Genomic DNA, 24,231 nt, shown 5'->3' with positions numbered 1-24,231 from the left:
GAGCCAAAAAGAACAAAGCCAAGAGTGGTAATAACAAACAGTCCAAGAAATACTGATGACAAAATATTTCACTTAAATTACAGGTCTAGCAACAAACAATATAATCCATCTACTAAAGATACATGAGAAAGTAAAGAGTTCTACCGACATGGCTCTAACAACCTATTTTTAAAAAGAAAAAGAACTTCCTAGGCAGTACCAGAGTATTTTAGGGGTAAAAGAGCATAATGTCTGCAACCTACCCTGAAATGGTTCAGGAAAAAAAAAAAATTGTGTGTATGCGTGTATACTTATGTATATATGGAGAGAGAAGGAGAGAGAAAATAGTAAAGCAAATATAGCAAAATGTTAACAATAAATAAATCTGGCTCAAGGGTATATGAAAATTCTTTGTTCCATTTCTTGCAACTTGTTTGTAAGTTTAAAATTTTTTTTTAAGTTGAAAAGGAATTGATATCTGCAAATAATAAAAGAATTTAAAATTATGTAAGAATTACCTTGTACTGTATGCAGTATTAGTAACTCAATGCAAAATCATGACTAAAATCATTAAGCTGGTAGATAATAACCGTGCCAGATGATATTGGCAATCCCAAACTGAAAATAAAAGAAAGAAAAAGAAAAATACAAAAATGTAAAGATATAAGGACAAATTAAAAGGAAATAAAGCTTGAATCCTATTTCTATGACAAGGAGAGGTCAAAACACAGTGTAAGTTCAAGTTGCTGTCAGGAGTAAGTGATGTAGAGTAATTGTGATATTATTAAGAGGACTAGGACTAGACCTGGAGTTGGAAAAACATGGGTTCAAATTCTACATTTTTACTACTTTATGTAATCCCAAATAACTTAGGTGTCCTGAACTTTGTTTTCTGGGTCTATGGAACGGTGGCACAATACCTATTTCACACAGTGACTGAGATTTAATGTGATAGGTATGTGAAAGCAAGTTTTCAAAACAAAGAATTAATAATGAGTTCACTGAATGAGTGAATTGCTGAGCCTAAAAACTGAAAAGTAAATTTCTGTTTGGGGACCTCAGGATACTAGAAAGTTGTAAGCCAGCAGGAATAAGTCTTCTAATTATATAAAAAGAACAATAGGCCTCACATAGAACAAGGTACATGTCAGTATGATTTAGCTATGTGCTTGAAGAAATATTTGAATTTTACAATTATTTAAAAAATACAAAGTTTAACATAAAAAGGTAAACAACTGAGTCTATTACAAGGAATAGGGTAACATTTTAGAAGGTCTACAAACACTGACCATGTTCAACTGATCAATGATTCAAATGGAAAAGCCATGAAGAGTATCTCAGTTTCTAATGAAGAAACAGTAGCCCCATCACTAGTGATTAAAGTCAAAAGTAACCCAAACAATAGGAAGTCAAACTGTACAACACTGAGATATCCCAACAGTTTCCAGAAAATTTGCCCACATTTCTGGTTCTGTTATTCTATATAGCAGTTTACTTATAATTTACTGAAGAATCTATACTTGCACTGATAAATCAACAGGCAATTACTTCAATTCCTTGGTACACTCCACATGTCAATAATTACAAACTATATCCATAGTATCTTCTCTCTTATTATGAGGATATCAATGTCTGGCATATAGTAACTGCTATATAAATTATTGTTATTGTTATTATTACCATTCAAACATTCCCTTCTCATGAGCTCTTTTCCCTTTAAAGATAACCACATAGATATCTTATATTCTTTAAAAAACCAGTAACAGTAAAGAACACCTTGAACGTATTAAATCCTTATGCCTACTGTCTTAAATTTTTTTCAACCTTTCACTGCTAAACGTCTCTGTAAAATAATTTATAACTGCTGCTTCTCCTTGCTCATCATTAATGTCTTCAGAACATGGTACTGTTCCTTTATTCCACCACCACAATTTTACTTCATGGAACATTTGCCTTCTAAAGAAATCTCCTAATTTTAAAGCCCACTGGCTTTTTCCATATGCCTCATTCTTCTTAACTTTTCTGCAGCACCTAACACTGGCTGCCTGATGTAACACAATCGTGAATTCATAGGGTGAATTAATAAGAAAATAAAAGAATGACAAAAATGAGAGAATGACAATGAACACGGGTTCTCCTACTGCTCTGACAGTCCATTTTCTCTCTCTTTAGTTGCTTTCTTTTTTTTTTTTTTTGTGGTACGCGGGCCTCTCACTGCTGTGGCCTCTCCCGTTGCGGAGCACAGGCTCCGGACGCGCAGGCTCAGCGGCTATGGCTCACGGGCCCAGCCGCTCCGCGGCACGTGGGATCTTCCCGGACCGGGGCACGAATCCGTGTCCCCTGCATCGGCAGGCGGACTCTCAACCGCTGCGCCACCAGGGAAGCCCCGGTATAAGCATTTTAAATTGAGAAATACCACCAAATTAATTTTATTTCTACCAGGAGTGAATGAGAATTTATCCCTCCCCTCACCCTCACCTGCTCTGGTTTCACCAAACTTTTAAATACTTGGCATTCTGAGATACAAAAGGTGATAGTACTTTTCTTTTACATTTCTTTAATATGAATGAGATAGGACATTTTCCCTATCTTTATTGGTCATCTATTTTTTCTCTCTGTGAACTGGACATTTAAATTCTTTTTTTTTTTTTTTTTTTTCTTTTTGCGGTACGCGGGCCTCTCACTGTTGTGGCCTCTCCCGTTGCGGAGCACAGGCTCCGGATGCGCAGGCCCAGCGGCCATGGCTCACGGGCCCAGCCGCTCCGCCGCATGTGGGATCTTCCAGGACCGGGGCACGAACCCGTGTCCCCTGCATCGGCAGGCGGACTCTCAACCACTGCGCCACCAGGGAAGCCCATTGTTACTTTCTTAAAAGTAAGCATTCTGGGACTTTCCTGGTGGTGCAGTGGTTAAGAATCTGCCTGCCAATGCAGGGGACATGGGTTCAAGCCCTGGTCTGGGAAGAGCCTACATGCCGTGGAGCAACTAAGCCCATGAGCCACAACTACTGAGCCCATGTGCCGCAACTACTGAAGCCTGCGTACCTAGAGCCCTTGCTCTGTGACGAGAGAAGCCACTGCAGTGAGAAGCCCGTGCACTGCAACGCCACAACTAGAGAAAGCCTGCGTGCACCAACGAAACCCAACACAGCCAAAAAAAAAAAAAAAAAACTAAACTAAACATTCCCTAAAGTTAAAATTAGACCTTCTTGCTCTTGTCTAGAGTACTTCCCATGAGTGTTCTCATCCCCTTTTCCATCAGAACTTCAACCATAACTTCTGGTTTGATAAATCACAAATCTTATGAACTCTGAAACCAAATTACCAACTATGTGCACATTGTCCCACTTTCAAAACAAGTTTAACATGTCCAAATCTGAAGTCACCGCCTTCCCCCCCCAAAATAGTCCCTCCTCTTTATCCCCCATTTTAAAAATTAATTAATTTATCTATTTATTTATTTTACAATGGCATTGAGGCAGGAGATAGATGGGCCCCAGGCTGGGCAGCTGGAGTTGTTCCCTGTGGACAGATACTCCAAAATAGCAGGCACGAGAGAAGAGCTGAGCACTGCCCAGATAAAAGATAGAGACAACATATTTCTCTTTCTTGAGGTCAAGAAGACCTTCCTGACTATACATGCACAGAAAGGCTCTTTGGAGGTCAAAAGGGAGGGGGCATCACCTCATAGTAAGAGATGTCAACCTACCTATAGGTCACTTCAATAGAATCCATCTTGACTAAGAGATGTGTGTGCACACATGGGAGGACCCTGACATAAACCAAACACGGACTCAAAACCAGGCAAAGCAAGATGATGGGCCAAAGGAAACCTGGAAGAAATGCCTCATATAAATGATTCAAACTACCATGAGGTGGGCTTCCCTCGTGGTACAGTAGTTTAGAATCTGCCTACCAATGCAGGGGACACGAGTTTGAGCTCTGGTCCGGGAAGATCCCACATGCCGCAGCGCAACTAAGCCCGTGTGCCACAACTACTGAAGCCCATGTGCCATAGAGCCCATGCTCCGCCACCGCAATGAGAAGCCCACGCACCGCAACGAAGAGTAGCCCCCGCTTGCCGCAAGTAGAGAAAGCCCACACGCAGCAAGGAAGACCCAACGCAGCCATAAATAAATAAATAAATAACTACCACAGGGGCGCAACTCTGAGCCTGCCTGTGTGTCTATCCACACGTAATCTTTTTCTTCCTAATAAACACTTTACTTGTTTCACTACTTTCCGTCTCTATGTGGAAATTCATTTCTACACAGTTGACAGGCCATGGCCTTGTGACTGGCCACTGGTCCCTGGTGGTCCAGTGGTTAGGATTTGGCACTCTCACTGCCACGGCCTGACTTCAGTCTCTGGCCGGAAACCAAAATCCTGCTTCAAGCCCCTGCAGGCCGAGGTCGCCAGAGATCAGCATCGCCAATTACCCAGGTTCTAAACCTCAGTAGTCTCTGACTCTTTCCTATCCTTCCCCATCCACATCATAAAGGCTTTTCAATTCTCCCTTCAAAATCTCTTACATTGATCCTTCTTTTTCACTTCCAGTGTCATCACCTAGTTCACACCAGGATTACCTCCCATTTAGACTATTACAATACAAAAGTCTTTCTGGCCTCCTGTCTCTTGCTATTCCAATTCATTTATATAATTAGTTTTTTTAAACTAATATTTCTCTTTAACATACCTCATTACTTATTTGTGATTTCACACAAAAAAAGTGGAAAGCTTGAATTATTCCTTAGCAGTAGAACAATGTCAGCTGCTCAGCCAAAAGAGGTTTTCAGTAGGATCACTCCTACCTTTTCAGGTCCTCAAAAAAGCAAAGATGTCTACTCTTACTACCCCTATTCAATATCATACTGGAGGTCCTAGACTGTATAATAAGGCAAGAAAAAGAAGTTTAAAAAACATATAGATTTGGGCTTCCCTGGTGGCGCAGTGGTTGAGAGTCCGCCTGCCGATGCAGGGGACACAGGTTCGTGCCCTGGTCCGGGAGGATCCCACATGCCGCGGAGCGGCTGGGCCCGTGAGCCATGGCCGCTGAGCCTGCGCGTTGGGAGGCTGTGCTCCGCAACAGGAGAGGCCACAACAGTGAGAGGCCCGCGTACCGCAAAAAAACACAAAAATATATAGATTATAATGGAAGAAGTAAAAACCATCTTTATAGACAATGATGTTCTACACTTGAAAATCCCAAGAAATCTACCCAAAAAACTCTAAGAACTTATAAGTGAAGTCAGTAAGATCACAGATCTAAGAACTTATAAGTGAAGTCAGTAAGATCACAAAGTCAATATTTTTTTAAAAAATCATTTGTGTTTCTATATACTAGCAATGAACATTGGAAACTAAAATTCTTTTAAAGTACTACTTAAAATAATACCATAAAATATAAAATACTTAGATATAAATGTAACTACATATATATATATATATATATATATATATATATATATATATATATATATATATATATATATGATCTGTATCCTGAAAACTACAAAACTGAAGTAAGTGGATAGGCATGCCATGTTTGTAAACTGGACATCTCAGTTTTGTTAAGGTGTCAATTCACTCCAAACTGGTCCATAGATTCAATGCAATTTCAAATCAAAATCCCAGCAAGATTTCTTTTTGTAGAAATTGACTAGCTGATTCTAAAAGTTATATGGAGGCAAAGGAATTAATTTTTCTTTAATAGTTATTTATTTATTTATTTGGCTGCACAGGGTCTTAGTTGCAGCACATGGGATGTTCATTGCAGCATGCAGGATCTTTAGTTGCAGCATGCGGGATCTTTTAGTTGCAGCATGCAGGATCTTTAGTTGTGGCATGCGGGATCTTTTTAGTTAGCATGCGAACTCTTAGTTAGTTGTGGCATGGGGGACCCAGTTCCCTGACCAAGGATCTAAACCGGGCCCCCTACATTGGAAGTTCAGAGTCTTAGCCACTGGACTACCAGGTAAGTCCCGAGGCAAAGGAATTATAATAGCCAAAAGAATTGTGAAACAGAAGAAAAAAGTTGGAATACTCAGTGGTCAACACCATGTGGTATTGGTGAAAAGACAAATACATACATCACTGGAACAAAATAGAGAGCCCAGAAACAGGCCTACACAAGTACTGTCAACCGATTTTCAATAAACGTGCAAAGGCAACCCAATGGAGAAAGGATGGTATTTTCAATAAATAATGTTGGAACAATTGGACACACATATTCAAAAAACTGAATCTTGACCCATACCTTACATCCTACACAAAAATAACTCAAAATGGATTACAGTCCTAAATGGAAAACCTAAAACTACAAAAATTCTAGAAGAAGACAGATGAAAATTTTGTGACCTTTGGTTAAGCAAAGATTCCTTACAACAACAAAAGCACAACCCATAAAAGAAAAAAAGAATTATAGAATTGGACTTCATCATAATTAAGAGGTACTGTTCTTTGAAAGACACTGTTAAGAGAATGAAAAGACAACCTAAGGATGAAAAGAAAATATTTTCAAATCACACACTGGATAAATGACTTGTATCCAAAATATACATAGAATCCTCTAAACTTAATAAGAAAAAATATAGAATTTCCTTAAGTGGACAAAAGATTTGAACAGATACTTCACTCAAGAAAATACACAGGGGGCTTCCCTGGTGGCGCAGTGGTTGAGAGTCCGCCTGCCGATGCAGGGGACACGGGTTCGTGCCCTGGGCCGGGAAGATCCCACATGCTGCTGAGCGTCTGGGCCCGTGAGCCAGGGCCGCTAAGCCTGTGCGTCCGGAGCCCGTGCTCCACAACGGAAGAGGCCACAACAGTGAGAGGCCCGCGTACCACAAAAAAAAAAAAAAAAAAAAAAAGAAAATACACAGGACTTCCCTGGTGGCACAGTGGTTGAGAATCCGCCTGCTAATGTAGGGGACACAGGTTCGTGCCCTGATCCGGGAAGATCCCACATGCCATGGAGCAACTAAGCCCGTGCGCCACAACTACTGAGCCTGTGCTCTAGAGCCCGCAAGCCACAACTAGTGACCCCACGAGCCACAACTACTGAAACCCACGTGCCAAGAGCCTGTGCTACACAAGAGAGCCACCCCAATGAGAAGCCCACGCATCGCAACAAAGACTAGCCTCCGCTCGCTACAACTAGAGAAAGCCCGTGCACAGCAACAAAGACCAAACACAGCCAAAAATAAATAAATTAAATCAATAAATTTTAAAAAATACACAGATAGCAAATAAACATATAAGAAGATATTCAATATTATTAGTCTTTAGGGAAATGGAATTAAAACCACACTACATGCCTACTAAAATAGCTAAAAACAAAAACAAAATTATTTAAAACCTGACAATAACAAAGGCTAATGAGGAAGTATCAGAGCGACTGGAAGTCTCCTAAATTGCTGATAGAAATGCAAAATGACACTGTTGGCAATTACATATAATGTTAAATATACTTTTACCATCTGACCTAGCAATCCCATTCCTAGGTATTTTACCCAAAAGAAATGAAAGCTTATGCCACATAAAAACCTTTACACAACTGTTTATAGTGGCTTTACACATAATCACCAAAAACTGGAAACAACCCAAATGTTCTTCAACTAGTAAATGGTACATACATACAATAACTCAACAATAAAAAGGAAAGAATATTGACATAAACAAAAATATGGATGAATCTCAAATGTACTATGATGAGACTCAAAAGGCTATATACTATATGATTTCACTTTTATGACATCTTGGAAAAGTCAAAATTAAAATTCAAAAGTCAAAATAGACCAGTGTTTCTGGAAGTTGTAGGTGACAGTAGGGGTTGATTGCAAAGGGGCAGTATCAGGGTGATGAAACTGTTACGTATCTTGATTGTGCTGGTAGTTATACTACACTACCTCTGTGCATTTAGCAAAACTCAGAACTCTATACCAAAAAGATTGTGGTATTTTAATATAAATTTTGGTAATTTTATATAGACTACCAAAGATTCTAAAAAACACTTTTTAAAGCATATTTTAAAGTGTCAATTAAAAAAACAAAAACCTTTCCCGGGTCCCTCCTGAAGAATAATGTCCAAACTTCTCAGTCTGATTCTTAATAACATAATCTGACCTTAATTTATATTTTATATTTATCTCTTTTTATCTCACTACATAAAACTTCTCCACCCAGGGCTTCCCTGGTGGCACAGTGGTTAAGAATCCGCCTGCCAATGCAGGGGACACAGGTTCGAGTCCTGGTCCGGGAAGATCCCACATGCCACGGAACAACTAAGCCCATGCACCACAACTATTGAAGCCTGTGCACATAGAGTGTGTGCTCCGCAACAAGAAGCCACCATAACGAGAAGCCCGTGCACCGCAACGAAGAGTAGCCCCCGCTTGCTGCAACTAGAGAAAAGCTGCGCACAGCAACAAAGACCCAACGCAGCCAAAAATAAATAAAGAAAATAAATAAATTTATAAAAAGAAAACAAAACTTCTCCCCAAACAAAGAGTTTTCCCGTTTCTGTGATGTTATTAATAGTTTTACCTACTTGGGATGCTCAGTATCCTACTTCCCCTCTATAGGTAACCCAGCCTCTTTGTAAAAACCTTTGTAAAACACTCCTTGACTACCCCAAGCCTGAAGGGATCTCCCCCGTTTCTGAATTCCTATATAAATTTTCTATAATTTTAAGGGAAATTAATGTTTCTATCAGAACATTGTTTCTAGGGTCCTTCCCCTCTCCCTGTTCCCCTCCATCCCATCTGAGAATAGAATGGATGGAGGTCAGAAGCCAATTGTGTTATATCTGTTATTATGTTATATACAAATATCTGTAATTGTGGGATACATTACATAGGAGTTCACTATAGTTTATTTTATTTGTTATATAATCTATCTTTCTATTTATAAATTGTGATTCTAACTAAAAAGCATGATTCTAAATATATATGTGTGTGTATATATGTATGTATGTATGTGTACATATATACATATACATAAACTTTCCATAATTACTTCATCTTATAAAGCAAGATATTCTAATATTAATGTGACTCAGTTAAAACTTCAGGCTTTCCTCACTGTCAATATAAACATTTTAAGGGATATCACACAGCTTTGGGCAGATGAGATCCTAGTGAGGTAGTTCTGTATAAATGCATCTGAGTCATATCCTTAGATACTTAGTTTAAAAAAACAAACAAAAAACCCGAAGCTAAACAAACTTGGTGAGCATTGCATTACTTGTTTAGTGGCAATCTGTTCCAAAGAAGTTGTTCATATGCGGTTTGTTTGTTGTTATTGTTCTTTAATTTATTTATTTTTGGCTGCTTTTGGTCTTCATTGCTGAGCAAGGGCTTTCTCTAGTTGCAGATAGCAGGGGCTACTCTTCGTTGCGGTGTGAGGGCTTCTCATTGTGGTGGCTTCTCTTGTTGCGGAGCACAGGCTCTAGGCATGCGGGCTTCAGTAGTCGTGGCACGTGGGCTCAGTAGTTGTACCACACAGCCTTAGTTGCTCCGCAGCATGTGGGATCTTCCGGGACCAGGGATCGAACCCGTGTCCCCTGCATTGGCAGGTGGATTCTTAACCACTGAGCCACCAGGGGAGCCCCATATACAGTTTTCAATACAGAATCTTGCTTAGTTTTCATGTCAGCCAATTAGATGATGATTAAAAACAACTACCACCTGATATTGGTAACTAAGTGCTAGATGCAAATTTATTCAAATTTAAATTAAAACGGCTCCATAGTCCATTATCTAATACTCCTATCTGATTGATTTTGCCTTTGTAACAGTAGCAACCAAAGGGCACTGCAGCATCCTGCAGAGAATAGTCCTAGACTACAACAAACTGATAGTAGGTTATTTGGCAGCTAGTTATTCCCAAACTCTTTGCAGAAAATGTATCATTATCTTTATCCACATTGATTAGTTTCCAGCCAACTCCAAACACAATGGAATATTCAATCAAAGATGGAAGGAGGAGAAAGAGCATACAAGAATCTTATTGCCGTGTTGCTCTCAACTCTGAAGAAGATACAGCAACCTATATTTTACTATTGCTGAATAGACTCTGAATAAGCTTGTTCATAAATTCCTTTTTTCCCAACTTTATTGAGGTATAATTGATAAAGCTGTAATATATTTAAAGTGTACAATGTGATGATTTTATATATGAATACATTGTGTGAAGGGATTCCCATATCAAGTTGATTAACACATACTAGAAAGGCAACAGAAAAGACCAATGAAACTAAAAGCTGGGTTTTTGAAAATATAAATAAAATGGACAAATCTTTAACTAGACTAAGAAAAAAGAGAGAGAAGGTTCATATAAATAATATCAGAAATTAAAAAGGAGAAATTACAACTGATAACAGAGAAATACTAAGGACCATAAGAAACTACAGGGGACAATTATACACCAACAAACTGAATAATCTAGAAGAAATAAATTAAAATATAGGAATATACAACCTACCAAGTCTGAATCATGAAGAAATAAAAAATGTGAACATAAATACTTATATTTATTTAATCTTTAATTTACTTTATACTTATTTAATCATCATAATGACCTAGCTCCTGGGCTTTACTAAGTCAAAACAGCCTGCATTACCTTGTTGTCTCTAACATCAGGTAAACTTCTAGGAAGCTTAGAAGCCAAAATTGGGAAAGAAGCATGTCATCTTATCACCTATTACCTATTTCTTTATGTAGTAGAGTTACTAAATTGTATGTCCCACATTGTTCCCAATCTGAACATACTAACTTCCTGTGAGCAGGCTAAAAAACCTTTCCCATGTGTGAAATGACAGAAAACAGTGGGTCCCAACCTTTTTGCAGACCCCCACATCCAGAGGCAAGCTTAAGAAGAAACCATGAATTGTGACAGGAAATGATATTAGTAAGAGCAATTCCTTGGGAAGGGAGAGGCACCATATGTGCAGCCAACACTGAAAGGCAAGGGCAAGGTAGGGGTAGAATTAAGAAAAAAAAAAAAAAGAAGAAACCATGAAGATTAAGCTTCAGGGCCCCTCTCTTGCACAGGCCCTCAGGCCCAATATCTACTTTTCTTTTTTTAAAAAAATGTTTCCCTTAAAGTGGGCCCCCTGAATTATGTAAGCTCCAGGTCCCACAGACTCTGAATCATATTACAGAAACTGAGCTTTTATAGTATATGTTACTTGAGAAAATATATGATTCAAAAATCTACTTTAAATGCAGTAATACTAATAAATTTGTATTTTACTAATCAAAGTCATCTAATACGTTATGATTTATATAAATTTTGTTAGCACTAAATAGATCTAAATTGTACTCTTTGGTGTATATTTGAATTTTTCATTCTTGGGCTGACTGTAATAATTCTACTAGGGATCCACACACAGTTGACAGAGTAGAAATGGCAGGGCTAAATTTAAAAGATCATGGCTCAAGACTGCCAGTATTAGAGGTACAGCTCTAGAAAATGAAGACCTCTAGAAAAAAACATTTCTCTATATTAATGAAATACAGAGAATGATTACTTCACAAGTATACACAATGCATCATAATGTGCTGCCATTTTTCTCAGGCCAAAGTATTAAACCAGGCTATAGACGTAGCCACCCTAATTATCTACTACTATATTCCTCACCAACAAAGTCAGCTTCTCTTAGCCTCTGTGTCTGAAAAAACCCTAAGTAGTCATTCAAATGTTTGCAAAATGAAACTGGCTTAACCGTAAAGAGAGATGAGGCTTGGAAGGACACTGGGCCACAGGAAGAGCCTATCACCCTAAGAGACAGTGGGGTAAAGGAGGTTCAGAGATCTATAGCTTATTAGCATTGGAGACTTCTTTGTGAATGGGATATGAGTGTAACTGAGACCAATACTGACTAGAAAGGATTTATTCCTGCAGAACCTGAAGGTCCTTTGATGAAACCAGGAGTAAGGTGCAGGTATCTTAGAAAGGGATAGCTCCCTTAAGGGAATTCATTTCATAATCATTAAATGAAGTTCAATGAGGTCTCTAAGTAATACTACTAATTCTATACGTAGAGAATTCCATGACATTCATGCAAATGATAGTATCAAAGTATCTCCACCAAGACATTTATTAACCACAAAGGGAAAGATAGTAACTTTACTAGAGAGAAATGAGGCAAAAACCCCCTTAACCAAGTGATGAAGTCAAACATCAAGAGCAATAATACATATTGACATCATGAATCCCATGGTAATAATGCACTGAGAACACATTTCTTGACATTCTTGCCTAAACCATATAATCTCAGTTCAATCATGAGGAAAAAAAAAATCAGACAAATCCAAATTGAGGAATATTTGACAAAATAACTGACTAATACCCTCCAAAAATGTCAAAGTTATAAAAGACAAAGAAAGACTGAGAAACTTTTACAGAACCTAGGAGACTAAGGAGGAAAAAAGCCTAAAATGCAATGTGAGATCCTAGATACGATCCTCAATAAAGAACAATGGTGAAGAAAGTTAAAGTTTGACGGTCTTTACTTAACAGTATTGAACCAATGCTAAGTTCCTGGTACTGATCATTATACTATGCTTATATAAGATGATAACATTAGAGGAAGCTGGGTTAGGGCTATATAAAAACTGTACTTGGGCTTCCCTGGTGGCGCAGTGGTTGAGAGTCCGCCTGCCAATGCAGGGGACGCGGGTTCGTACCCCGGTCCGGGAAGATCCCACGTGCTGCGGAGTGGCTGGGCCCGTGAGCCATGGCCGCTGAGCCTGCGCGTCCGGAGCCTGTGCTCCGCAACGGGAGGGGCCACAACGGTGAGAGGCCCGCGTACGGCAAAAAAAAATAAAAATAAAAATAAAATAAAATAAAATAAAAACTGTACTATTTTTGCAACTTTTCTGTAAGTCCAAAACTGGTTCAAATAAAAAACTTTTTAAATGTGCAAATAATTCATTGAGGGAGATGAAAGCTTGGGCCCAATGCGGAATAGAGGCAATTGGAGGATTAACATCTATACTTATAAAGGTAGGTGGACTAATAGTTTGTGATCATGGGAAATTTAGAGTCCAATGAAGGCTTGTGTGAAATGTCTGGGGTTATCATGTTTAACATCACAGTTTAGCAGTTAATGGGTTATTAGTTCAGAAACCTGTTTCTCAGAGCTTGATTTACCTAGAATGAACTATTAGAAAAGTTTTTAAATCTACAAGATCAAGCATAAGTAAATGTAAAATAACAGGGGTCTTGTTAGGGTGATGAATTATTTTTTTTCCTCTTTTCTCTATTTTCTAAATTATCTATAATTCATAGATGAATTATCTTTAATTTATAGTTTCCTTACTTAAAGTAAAACTAAAATTGGAATTTAAACTCTTTTCCCTAAAAACAGAATGAAAGGACTCTGGACCAGAGATAACCAACCATTGAGACACCTAATATTCTAACAATATGAAAGCTGTTTAATAATTGGTAACTACTTCCTATTTAGAAACAGGGGGCCAGATGTGGATTTCTATTTCCTTTCATTCTATTTTCATTGCTGCTGCTGCTAAGGTCCAGATCCTCTCCCCTCTGGACTACTGGACCACATTCTGACTCTTTGACAGGTCTCCATTTCTATATATGTGACTACCAGAGGACTCCTAAAATACCATGACACTCCCCTTTTCAATGGCTTCCAGAGATGGGTATTCTTTTGGCTAGAGAAAAATGGTATTTTTATTGTTTTGTTTTGTTTTTTGTGGTACGGGGGCCTCTCACTGTTGTGGTCTCTCCCATTGTGGAGCATAGTCTCCGGACACGCAGGCTCAGCGGCCATGGCTCACAGGCCTAGCCGCTCTGCGGCATGTGGGATTCTCCCACACCGGGGCACGAACCCGTGTCCCCTGCATCGGCAGGCAGACTCTCAACCACTGCGCCATCAGGGAAGCCCAATGGTATTTTTATAATTCACAAGGGGAGAAATTAATGGATGGAGTTTTCACAAGTTTCTCTCCCATAATTTTTTCTTGTCCACTTATTCCATTGCTTACAGGGCAAAAACATTAACAAAGAGTAAACTTAAAAAAAAAACAAAAAACAAAGCAGGGACAAACAGTTTTTGGGGGGCAGGAACCCGCTGTGTGCCCCTTTGCCTGGCAAAGCAATAAAGCTATTCCTTTCTACAAAAACAAAAACAAAAAAAACCCCAAAGCAGTCAACAGGACCTATTTTGACAATTTTTTTTTCTTATTGACTCATGTTCATGATTGTGTTTTCTTTTTTTTTTTTAATTAATTTATTTATTTTTGGCTGTGTTGGATCTTTGTTGCTGCGCACGGGCTTTCTCTAGTTGCAGAGAGCAGGGGCTACTCTTCATTGCGGTGCTCAGGCTTCTCATTGCAGTGGCTTCTCTTGTTGCGGAGCACGGGCTCTAGGCACACGGGATTCAGTAGTTGTAGCATGTGGGCTCAGTAGTTGTAATGCACGGGCTTAGTTTCTCCACAGGATGTGGGATCTTCCCGGACCAGGGCTCAAACCCATGTCTCCTGTGTTGGCAGGCAGATTCTTAACCATTGAGCCACCAGGGAAATCCATGATTATGCTTTTTTTATTGCGTATTTTTACATTCGCATAGTCTGCTAGTAAAATTAACTACTAATTTATAAGATTGAATTAAATATGCCTGGCACCTACACAAAGTTTGAGAATCATTAGACCTTACCACCATTTTCCAGCTACATCTTCTACTCACTCATTTATTCATCAGACATTTCACTGAGCACCTATTAAGTGCCCCTCGCTCATCCTCCACTCCAAGATAAGCATTCCCATCCTCCCCCATATTACAGTTATTTGTGTACATGGAGTACCTCACATATTCCTTAAGCGTATCTCTTTATTCCACACAGAAGTTGAATATAATAGGCACTGAATCACTGAAAGTTTTATTTAAAGAGAAAACTTCTCGTTTGAAGGGATAAGTACCTAGAACAGCCAATTCCAACATTCTGATAAACTCTGACTCTCCTTAAATAAGAGTCCTCCAAATCTCCATATCTAGCTTGAGATATCACAGATGGTTTTTTCTAATGAAGACTGTATTAACTCAATCAATATTTGCTCTGATTCAAGCTTAAAAATAAAAAGAGATAGCATCTACAACCATAAACAAGGCCACGTTATTTGTTGATTTATGGGCTGGTTATCACAAACTCCCCAGTGAATACAGTAACTCAACTCAAACAATTTCCTGAGGGTTGGACTTTGGCAGCTTCAAATTATTACATCATGTACAACAAGAAAAACTGTATGCTGATAAAGGGCAGAAAGCCTTATATTTTTTCTTTTTGTAAGAGCTTAGAAAACTGTCATTTACAATAAATTTGTCCAAAAGCAGCTGGAAAAAAAAAAAAAAAAAGAAGACGTTTTACTTTGCTATTAAGTGACAAATGTAATGACTAAGAAATGACATTTGGGGACTTCCCTGGTGGTCCAGTGAGTAAGACTCCGTGCTCCCAATGCAGGGGGTCCAGTTCAGTCCCTGGTGGGGGAACTAGATCCCGCATGCATGCCACAACTAAGAAGTCTGCATGCCACAACTAAGAGCCCACATGCCGCAATCAAGAGTCCACATGCCATAATTAAGAAGTCCACATGCTGCAACTAAGACCCAGCACAGCCAAAAATAAATAAATTAATTAATTAAAAAAATAAATAAAAAGAAATGACATTTGCAGGCTACTTAGCCCCTCCTTATAAAGATCCAGAGCTATATAGATAATTTACTGACTTCTAAGGGAGGCAGCATGATAGTAGAAAGAACATAGTGGTTAAAAGTGCAGCCTTTGCAGGGCTAACCACATTATATAACCTCAGGAAACACCATGATCATAGTGGAGATCCAGGAGGCACCATTCCCAGCGAACACAATGTGAATTATAAAACTCAGGGACTGGGCTTCCCTGGTGGCGCAGTGGTTAAAAATCTGCCTGCCAATGCAGGGGAAGCAGGTTCGAGCCCTGGTCCGGGAAGATCCCACAGACCGTGGAGCAACTAAGCCCATGTGCCACAACTACTGAGCCTGTGCTCTAGAGCCCATGTGCCACAACCACTGAGCCTGTGAGCCACAACTACTGAAGTCCACGGGCCTAGAGCCCACACTCTGCAACAAGAGAAGCCACCTCAATGAGAAGCCCGTGCACCACAACGAAGAGTAGCCCCCACACGCCACAACTAGAGAAAGCCCATGCCCAGCAACAAAGACACAACATAGCCAAAAATAAATAAATAAAATAAATAAATTTTTAAAATAAATAAATAAATAAAAATAAAACTTAGGGACCTAGAGTTCGCATGGTAGAACAGGTTTGGACTCTACCACCTAACAACTGTGTTATCTTGACCAACTTATTGAATCAATTATTGAAGTCTCAGGTACCTCATCAATAAAATGGAATTAAAAAAAATATATGTCTCTCATACGACTTTTACGAGGGTTAAATGAAACAGTGTGTGTGTATACATACATATATGTGTATATATATTTTATATATATATATAAAATTAGCCCAGTATCTAGTAAATGAGGCATAAATGTTTTGATGATAGTTATGAAGAAGCAGGATAAAATGAATCTAAATTCCAATCCTGCTCCATCACTTTCAGGTCATTTACTACATGTAATAAATGTGATTTATTGAGAGTATTGCAACAAAATTATAATACTTAGGGCCAGGTACAAAATAGGATCTCCATAAATAGTAGCTATGATTATGATAACTGCACCCCCTATACCCATCCTCTCTCTTTCCTTCTCCCTTTCTCTCTTACACACACACACCCACACCCACACACACCCACACACACACACATACACACTTACTGTAAAAATTCTATGAGATTAAACTATAATTGATAGCACAAACCAAAAGCCATATCAAAATGAGGGAAAATGTATTCTAAAAATAATGCATTTTCAATACAATTCACCTCAACTACTGTGGTAACTTCCAAACTATTCTCCCCCTTCTAATTCTATCTATAAAATGGTGCCAAAAGCAATCTCTGATCAATTACTATTTAGCTCAAGAAACTTCAGTGACAAAATACTTACACTTAAAACACAAAAAAATGAGTTGTTCTATGTATATACCCAGCATTTTGCTCAATAAAGAATATGTATATTTACTGAAGAAAACCTGCATATAAATGGACCCATGCAGTTCCAGTCCCTGTTGTTCAAGGGTCATCTGTATTACCCTTTCCCCAGCCCCATCTTCCCAGTATTTCCTAATACTAATAATCCACTCCACTCAGCAAACCTGTTTGAAGAAGCCATCCTGCTGGCAATTTATAGTAATAAAGACTAATGATAGTCACACCCTATTAGGAAGGAGTAGTCATTTATATTTAATTCATTTCCCAAAAGATTTTCTAAATACTGTCCCCTACCAATTGGAATTTAATCTCTCCCTCCCAGGAACATTTTGTTAATCAGTTCTTAACCAACACACGAGTACTTTATTAGAATAAAAAGCAGAAAGTTACATTGCCTTACACTCAGCCGATGTTCAATACTTGTTAAATAAAAGAATAAATGAAGAACTAAGTTTTTTGAAATACATTTTTCAATTTAGAGATAACTCAGTTATAAGTATAACCAGTCATCTCTTTATTTCTTCCCTGAATCTACTGCCTAAATCATATCATACCTAAATCATACCTTCTGTTTCCCAAAGGTCTATGGAAGAAAGACACTCTACCTAATAGCCAGTAGCACAAACACAGCATTCTTCCTCAAACATACTGCTAGTAAGGCTTCCCTGGTGGCGCAGTGGTTGAGAATCTACCTGCCAATGCAGAGGACACGGGTTCGAGCCCTGGTCTGGGAAGATCCCACATGCCGTGGAGAAACTGGGCCCGTGAGCCACAATTACTGAGCCTGTGCATCTGGAGCCTGTGCTCCGCCACAAGAGAGGCTGTGACAGTGAGAGGCCCGTGCACCGCAATGAAGAGTGGCCCCCGCTCACTGCAACTAGAGAAAGCCCTCGCACAGAAACGAAGACCCAACATAGCCAAAAATTAAATAAATAAATAAATTTAAAACAAACAAACAAAAAAGCATACTGCTAGTAGCACCAAACTAGTAACTATGGTAGGTAAAGGGAAAAAAGTCAATAGTGAATACATTAGGCCCCAGGATAGCAAAATGATAACTGTGAGTTCCATAAAGTTACTTTATATTATCCTCTAGTTCAGTAACTTAGAACTAGAGTTTTTTGCTAATTTTTTAAACCCTAAGATTTTTTTAACTTAAATGCTCGATTGCAACCATGCAGTTTTTATTAATCATTATAAACATACCACTTTAAAAAAAAAGCTTACAATTTAAAAAACTAAAAAACTAAAAAAAAAATAAACATACCACTACCCAAATTATTTCAGCACAAACAATAATGAAAGCATGATGGCTCTATCAAAAGCCACTGACTGCACTGGCTTGACTCATTTCTGCTAGGAGAACACTGGCACTGAATGGCACAAGCAACTCCAGTGTGAGAGACCAAGCACATGACTGGGAAGGTGACAGAGGATACGAAGGAAAGAAAGGCATATATCAAGAACCCCTCCTCTCTGGGGGCAGGAGTGGAGGGATGGGCAGGGATCCACTGAAATCTACTCTAAAAGCCTTCCAATACTCAAACAAAAACATGCTGCCAGACTCCTGCTTTTGAGCCAGTTCGAATCCCACCTCTACTTCTGACGACTGAGAGACCTTAAGCAAAGTACTTACCCCCCAGCTCTTTCAGCTGTAAAATTATAATAACAGTAGCCACCACTTAGTGAACACCAACTCTATGCTAGGCACCAGACACATGGTACCTCCTTTAATTCTCACAATTAATCTACCAAGTAGGGATTATCTCCCTCATTTTCCAGAAAAGAAAAACCCATGTTCTACCTATGCATGGCTGTTTCCCAAAGGGATAATACTACCTATCTGACAAGGTCATACTGGGAATTAGACGTAAATGCAAAGCACTTAGCATAGAAACTAGCACTTGCCACATGGTAGTAGAGCTCAGGAATTCATTATTGTACAAGTGCACCTATCACTTGAATAAGTGATTCAATTGAACCGCAATGAAATACCACAAACAAGTTTTCCCTCACATCAGCTACCATAAAAATGACTTTTAATTAGCAGTACTTCTGAAGAACCCAAGGCTTACAACTTTATAACTGCTTGAAATACCAGAATATCATCCATTCAATGTCAACACATACAAACACACACACACACACACACATATACTGTTTCTTAGTTGAGGATCAAAACATATAATCCAAGGAAATAGAAAGCCCATTATGAAAGTGATATTTGACTTAAGCTGAACACCAAATATTAAATATTTTACTTTCAAAAGGATATAGATCTCACATCTCAAGAGAGAAGGTGCTAATGAACAAATCTAACTTCCCAAAAGTAATTCCCAGAACCATCTGTTATCCTCAAGTACTCAGCAAACCAGTTCCCAGAATTGACAATATATTGCCAAAATCTTAGTGAATTTTGCCAACATTTGCTGAGAAGAAAAAAGAATCATTCCAATTCTGGAAATAAATGCTACTTTCTAGCTTAGCCACAAAATAAGACCTCTTCTTCATTATTTCTTTTATCAGTATGTTAATACTGAAAATAAGTATAAAGAAATCACAAATAACCTTCTATCTGAAGGAAATTTAAAATACTAAACCCACAACACTTGCCTTTAATTCTATGAGCTCAAGAAAATCTGAGAATGGGTTTTTAAACCAATAATAAAAATCAAATTTCCAAAGCCTTAATAATTGAATAAGAGGAGGGAAGAACAGAAACAACAGTCAGCATTAAAGAAGCCTTCTGAAAGTTAAGAAGTTAACCTCACTTTCAAGGTTTAAACTTTGCCCGTTAAAAGCAACACTTCACAAAGACTGACCAGTTCCCTACATCCCTCCACCCACCCAGTTTTACCATAAGCACGTACTTACCAGAGAGCACACTCAAACCTCCAGCAAAAGGCCACCAGCAATCACAAGGGCATTTGTGGGACCAGTGATACAGGAATGGGGAGGGGCAAGGGAAGAGCTAGAGTTCTGGGGAGGGAAGGGTACGGAGGGAGGAGACAACTGAAGCTAGCAACAATGGGAAACTGTGAATTTAAACAACAAAGGCTTCCCGCAGAACAGAGTAACAGGGAAAGGGCAATTCTTTTTACCACCTACCAGGAACTCAGCACTGACAACTCATGATAAAGCTAAAAACATGGAGCTTCCAACTAAACACAAAGTAAACTAACCAAAAGTAACTTGAAAGGACATATCACAAACTTCATAGAGACTTAAGAAAAACATTTAGGAGTCTGTTTCCTCCCAGAGCATTCCTGATGACAGAGGTCAGCAGTATAACAGTAAGGTTTGTGGAGTGGCAGCTGCTTTCAAATGGAGGGCCAGCACTAAAAAAGTCCTTTGCACTAAGTCAAAAGGAGCACTTGAAGACGCTTTCGTAGTGCTTTTGAGAAAACCAAAACAATGTCGTTGTTTGAATCCTTAATTCATAATTCCAAGACTGTCTAGACTTGAATTAAATCATTTTAAGAGGCAAAACTCTTCTAACTATCTTAAACAAGACACACTCTTAAAGAAAATTACTGCATAAACTGAGAGGTTGGATTCAGGAATCAATTTTTAAAAGCTTGGACTCTCAAAGATTCCCAACCTGAAAGGCGAGGACAGTGAAAAATCTCCCCCCTTCTCTCAGGGAAGAGGCCAAATTATATCACCAAGAACAAACAGCAGGCAGAGTCCTACCCCCAAACATGTGATCATTCCACCCAGAACTCACATTTGCAGGCAGGGCACAAAGGCCCCAGAGGACCAACGCACACCCTTCTATGTACTACTCCCTGTTATAAAACAGCTTTATTGAAAGGAGTTGTTTTATAAGCATACTGATGAAAAAACTCATCAGCAGAATCCTTGCCGAATAGGAAGTTCTGTTGTATTTCTACAGGTTGAGAGAAAATGTATGGGTTGATTTTTTTAAAGATTTAATTAAGATTTATTGGCAAAATTAAACAAAAGCAGGCACTAGCCAAAACTAATTAAGTTCTTACATTTTAACAATATACTAGTCTAAAGTAGTCCTTTCACAACAAGGTAAGTGCCCAAATTAAAAAAAAAAAAAAAGAAACTATTGCTTTTCTTTTGCTAACCATTAGCATTCTAATTCAGGTCTCCTAGTGCTTGTTAGTGTCATTTCAAAATGTGAAACACAGGATTTCTACGATCAGTGCTAAATACAAAAAAAGAGTGTACAAATATCAAGGTCAAGCTCTCCAATCAAGTCCTTAAGAGATGGTTATATATTCCTTGTGGAACTAATCAAATAAAACTAAGAATACTGGGGCAGAGTTACAGAACTTCAACCCTGGTTACAATGCAACTAGATAACATGGCTTCTCATCTCAGCCAGGCAAGGGAGGTGATCCACAGGGAAATCTTACCCTAATGAACTGTAATCTCTTTTGAAGCCACTCAGAAAATACTTCATGCAAAACTCTCCTACATACTCACATTCTGCCTTGTATAAGTTATTTTTGGACATTTCTTATTTCCTTTTCAAGACTGCATAGGAGATTCTGTCTCATACAAAGAGAACCCTGTGTCAACCACTAGGCATCTCAACCCAAAATAAATTGAGTAACTACAGCTTTGTGCTAGATGAGTGCCAAACTGCTTGTAGGAGTGTTTTTGTGGGCATGATTGCTAGGTCAAGATGTTGCAAGAAGGGGGACCACTTCCAGGGCTCGAGAGTGGGCTCTTGTCTAACACTCGGAAATGAATCCGAGGAGACACACATACTGACAAAAGCAAAAGACTTTACTGGGAAGGGGCACCCGAGCAGAGAGCAACAGGGTAAGGGCACCTAGGAGAACTCCTCTCCCCGTGGTTTACAGTCTCAGGTTTTATGGTAAGGGGATCAGTTTCCAGGTGGCCAATCATCTTGCTTGGCCCATATTCGGTCTGACTCAGGGTCCTTCCTGGTGGAACAGGCATGTCTCAGCTAAGATGGATTTCATCCTGAAGGTTTATGGGAGGTTGCCAGGACACATTGTCTCCTCCCTCCTCCTTCTGGCCCCTCCCAAATTTTTCCAGGTTAGTTTTACAAGACATACTATGGGCTGGCGTGTCCTCCCTCCTTTCAGCTCCTCCCAAATTCTCCCAGTTAGTTTTCCAAGGCAGAATCGTGTTCTTCTTCAGGACCTCCTATTGTGAGACAATGCAGGCAAGCAGTTATCATCCTGCCTAGCCAAGGTGGGGAGTTTCAGTCAAGGGTTCCCAAACAAAGAGGGAGACTAACATATATGGGTTTAGATGTCAGTTTTAAATGTTCAGGGATCCTGAAGTTGGATGACACTGGTTACAACAGTGAAGCTGAGCAGGAGCCTGCAGAGCCTTCCCAGGTACAAAAGCCGCTCCGTGTCTCAGTTTCTTGGTTGTAGAAAAAAGGCTTTAGTCTCCTAGGCCTTCCCTGAGTTCCAAAGAGCAGCCTCATGCAATCAATAATTAGATTAGTCACAGGACTCCTGGTTCCTCCTGAAGGGATATCTGATGCATATCTTCAAGCTGTTCTTCAGAAACTTAAGATCCCCCCCACCCGGCCTTCAGGTAGAGAATGGTGACTACATCTAACCACAAGCACTAGACCCCAGACTATCTGGAACCAGAAAATTGATGACTGAGATTCCAGGAACATTACCCTGTTACCTCACCATCAACCAATCAGAAGAATGTCCATGAGTTAGTTGATCAGGCACCCTGCAACCCTCACCCATAATGTTGCCTTTAAAAAAACCCTTCTCTGGGACTTCCCTGGCGGTCCAGCGGTTAAGACTTCCCCTTCCAATGCAGGGGGTGCAGGTTCGATCCCTGGTGAGGGAGCTAAGATCCCACATGGCTCGTAGCCAAAAGACCAAAACATAAAATAGAAGCAATATTGTAACAAATTCAATAAAGACTTTAAAAATGGTCCACATCAAAAAAACTTTAGATAAATAAAGCTTCCCTGAAAGTCACTGGGGAGTTCAGTTCTTTTGAGCACAACTGACTGTTCTCTTTGCTTGGCACCCTGCAGTAAATGCTGTGCTTTCCTTCACCACAACCTGGTATCAGCAGATTGGCTTTCCTAGGCTCCAAGCATGTGAACTCAAGTTCTGTTCAATAACAACAGTACTTTATAAAACTGTGCTTCAACAAAACTTGTCCTATTTTTCAAGTACTTTTCAGGGAATGTTATACCATAAAAGTCCACCTTTGACTATACAGACAAAGACCTCTGAAAAAATATAAAAAATTTTAGCAGGGAGAAACTACTTCTAAGACTTGAATAAAACAATCAAGAGAAATCCTTGTGCGGGTGAGTGGGGTATGTGGGGGGGTGATATGGAAGAGCACAGGCTGAAAACTCCCACTTGGTCACATCCACTATCCAGAGGGGTAGGGTACAGCAGAATGTTCAATTTAATAAGAGAATATTTTGCTTCTCTTAGAGCCATAAAAGAGAAACAGACTTTCTCTAAGAAAAACCAAGGTGACTCCCTCCTGGAGTAACCCCCAAAACCATTTTTGTTGGTTTTTATTTCTGAGATGCTAATGATAATGCTGATATTAGCGGAAAGGAAGGAGTTGAGTGGTTCCAGAGTAGGAGCCAGATTGGAAAATAAAAGTATCTTGATTCTAGCACTCTAGGGAGCAGTGAGGAAATCTGGAGACTTTTAAATAAACTATGGAGGATTGAGGTGGGGAGGGGTAGGGTAAAGACTGCTTTATATCAAGTGGAAGCCCATGGAACAGTAGCATTTGACTCCTGGCTATATGTTCACATGGGGGAAAAAAAGCTTAAACTGGAGTTTGGAAAATGAAACTAAAATATGGAGTTGATCTTAGTTAACAAGGAACCCAAGAGAAAATATTCTAGCCTTTGACTCTAGATTGTAAAGAAGAATATACTGGAAAGTCCATGGAAAACAATAAAAACTATATAGCTAATTTGTATCTAGTTTATATTCTGAGATTTATTTAGTGTCAGTAAATAGCATATGTACCTTGAATAGCTGATTATTTTACTCAAGTACCATTACTAAGAAGAGGTATAATGCAAAAAAGGAATAGAGAAGAAAAGAAAAAACCAAGCAATTATGATCCTAAGGACATACTTCGGATAAACTCTGGCTATTAACCACAGACCTAA

General features: G+C 39.1%; 1 protein-coding gene across 17 annotated transcripts in view; it reads right to left on the bottom strand.

Annotated features, from left to right (window-relative positions):
- The window catches only part of USP54 (ubiquitin specific peptidase 54), a 152,831-nt gene that overhangs the window by 75,506 nt on the left and 53,094 nt on the right, over window positions 1–24,231 (bottom strand). For 15 of the 17 annotated variants that reach the window (XR_014017389.1, XR_014017390.1, XM_081253268.1 and 12 more), the window contains exon 1: window positions 19,971–20,039. The exons of 1 other annotated variant lie outside the window; for it this stretch is intronic. The gene's annotated coding sequence lies outside the window, so the exon portion shown is untranslated. Of the gene's footprint in view, window positions 1–19,970; window positions 20,050–24,231 lie in introns of those variants that run through there. One more of the 17 variants, XM_081253277.1, reaches the window with a different exon arrangement.

This window comes from Mesoplodon bidens (genome assembly GCF_964165515.1).
Source record: "Mesoplodon bidens genome assembly, chromosome: 1".
Classification (NCBI taxonomy): domain Eukaryota; kingdom Metazoa; phylum Chordata; class Mammalia; order Artiodactyla; family Ziphiidae; genus Mesoplodon; species Mesoplodon bidens.
Note: the sequence above shows the minus strand (reverse complement) of the source record. Positions and strands in the feature narration are given on the sequence as shown.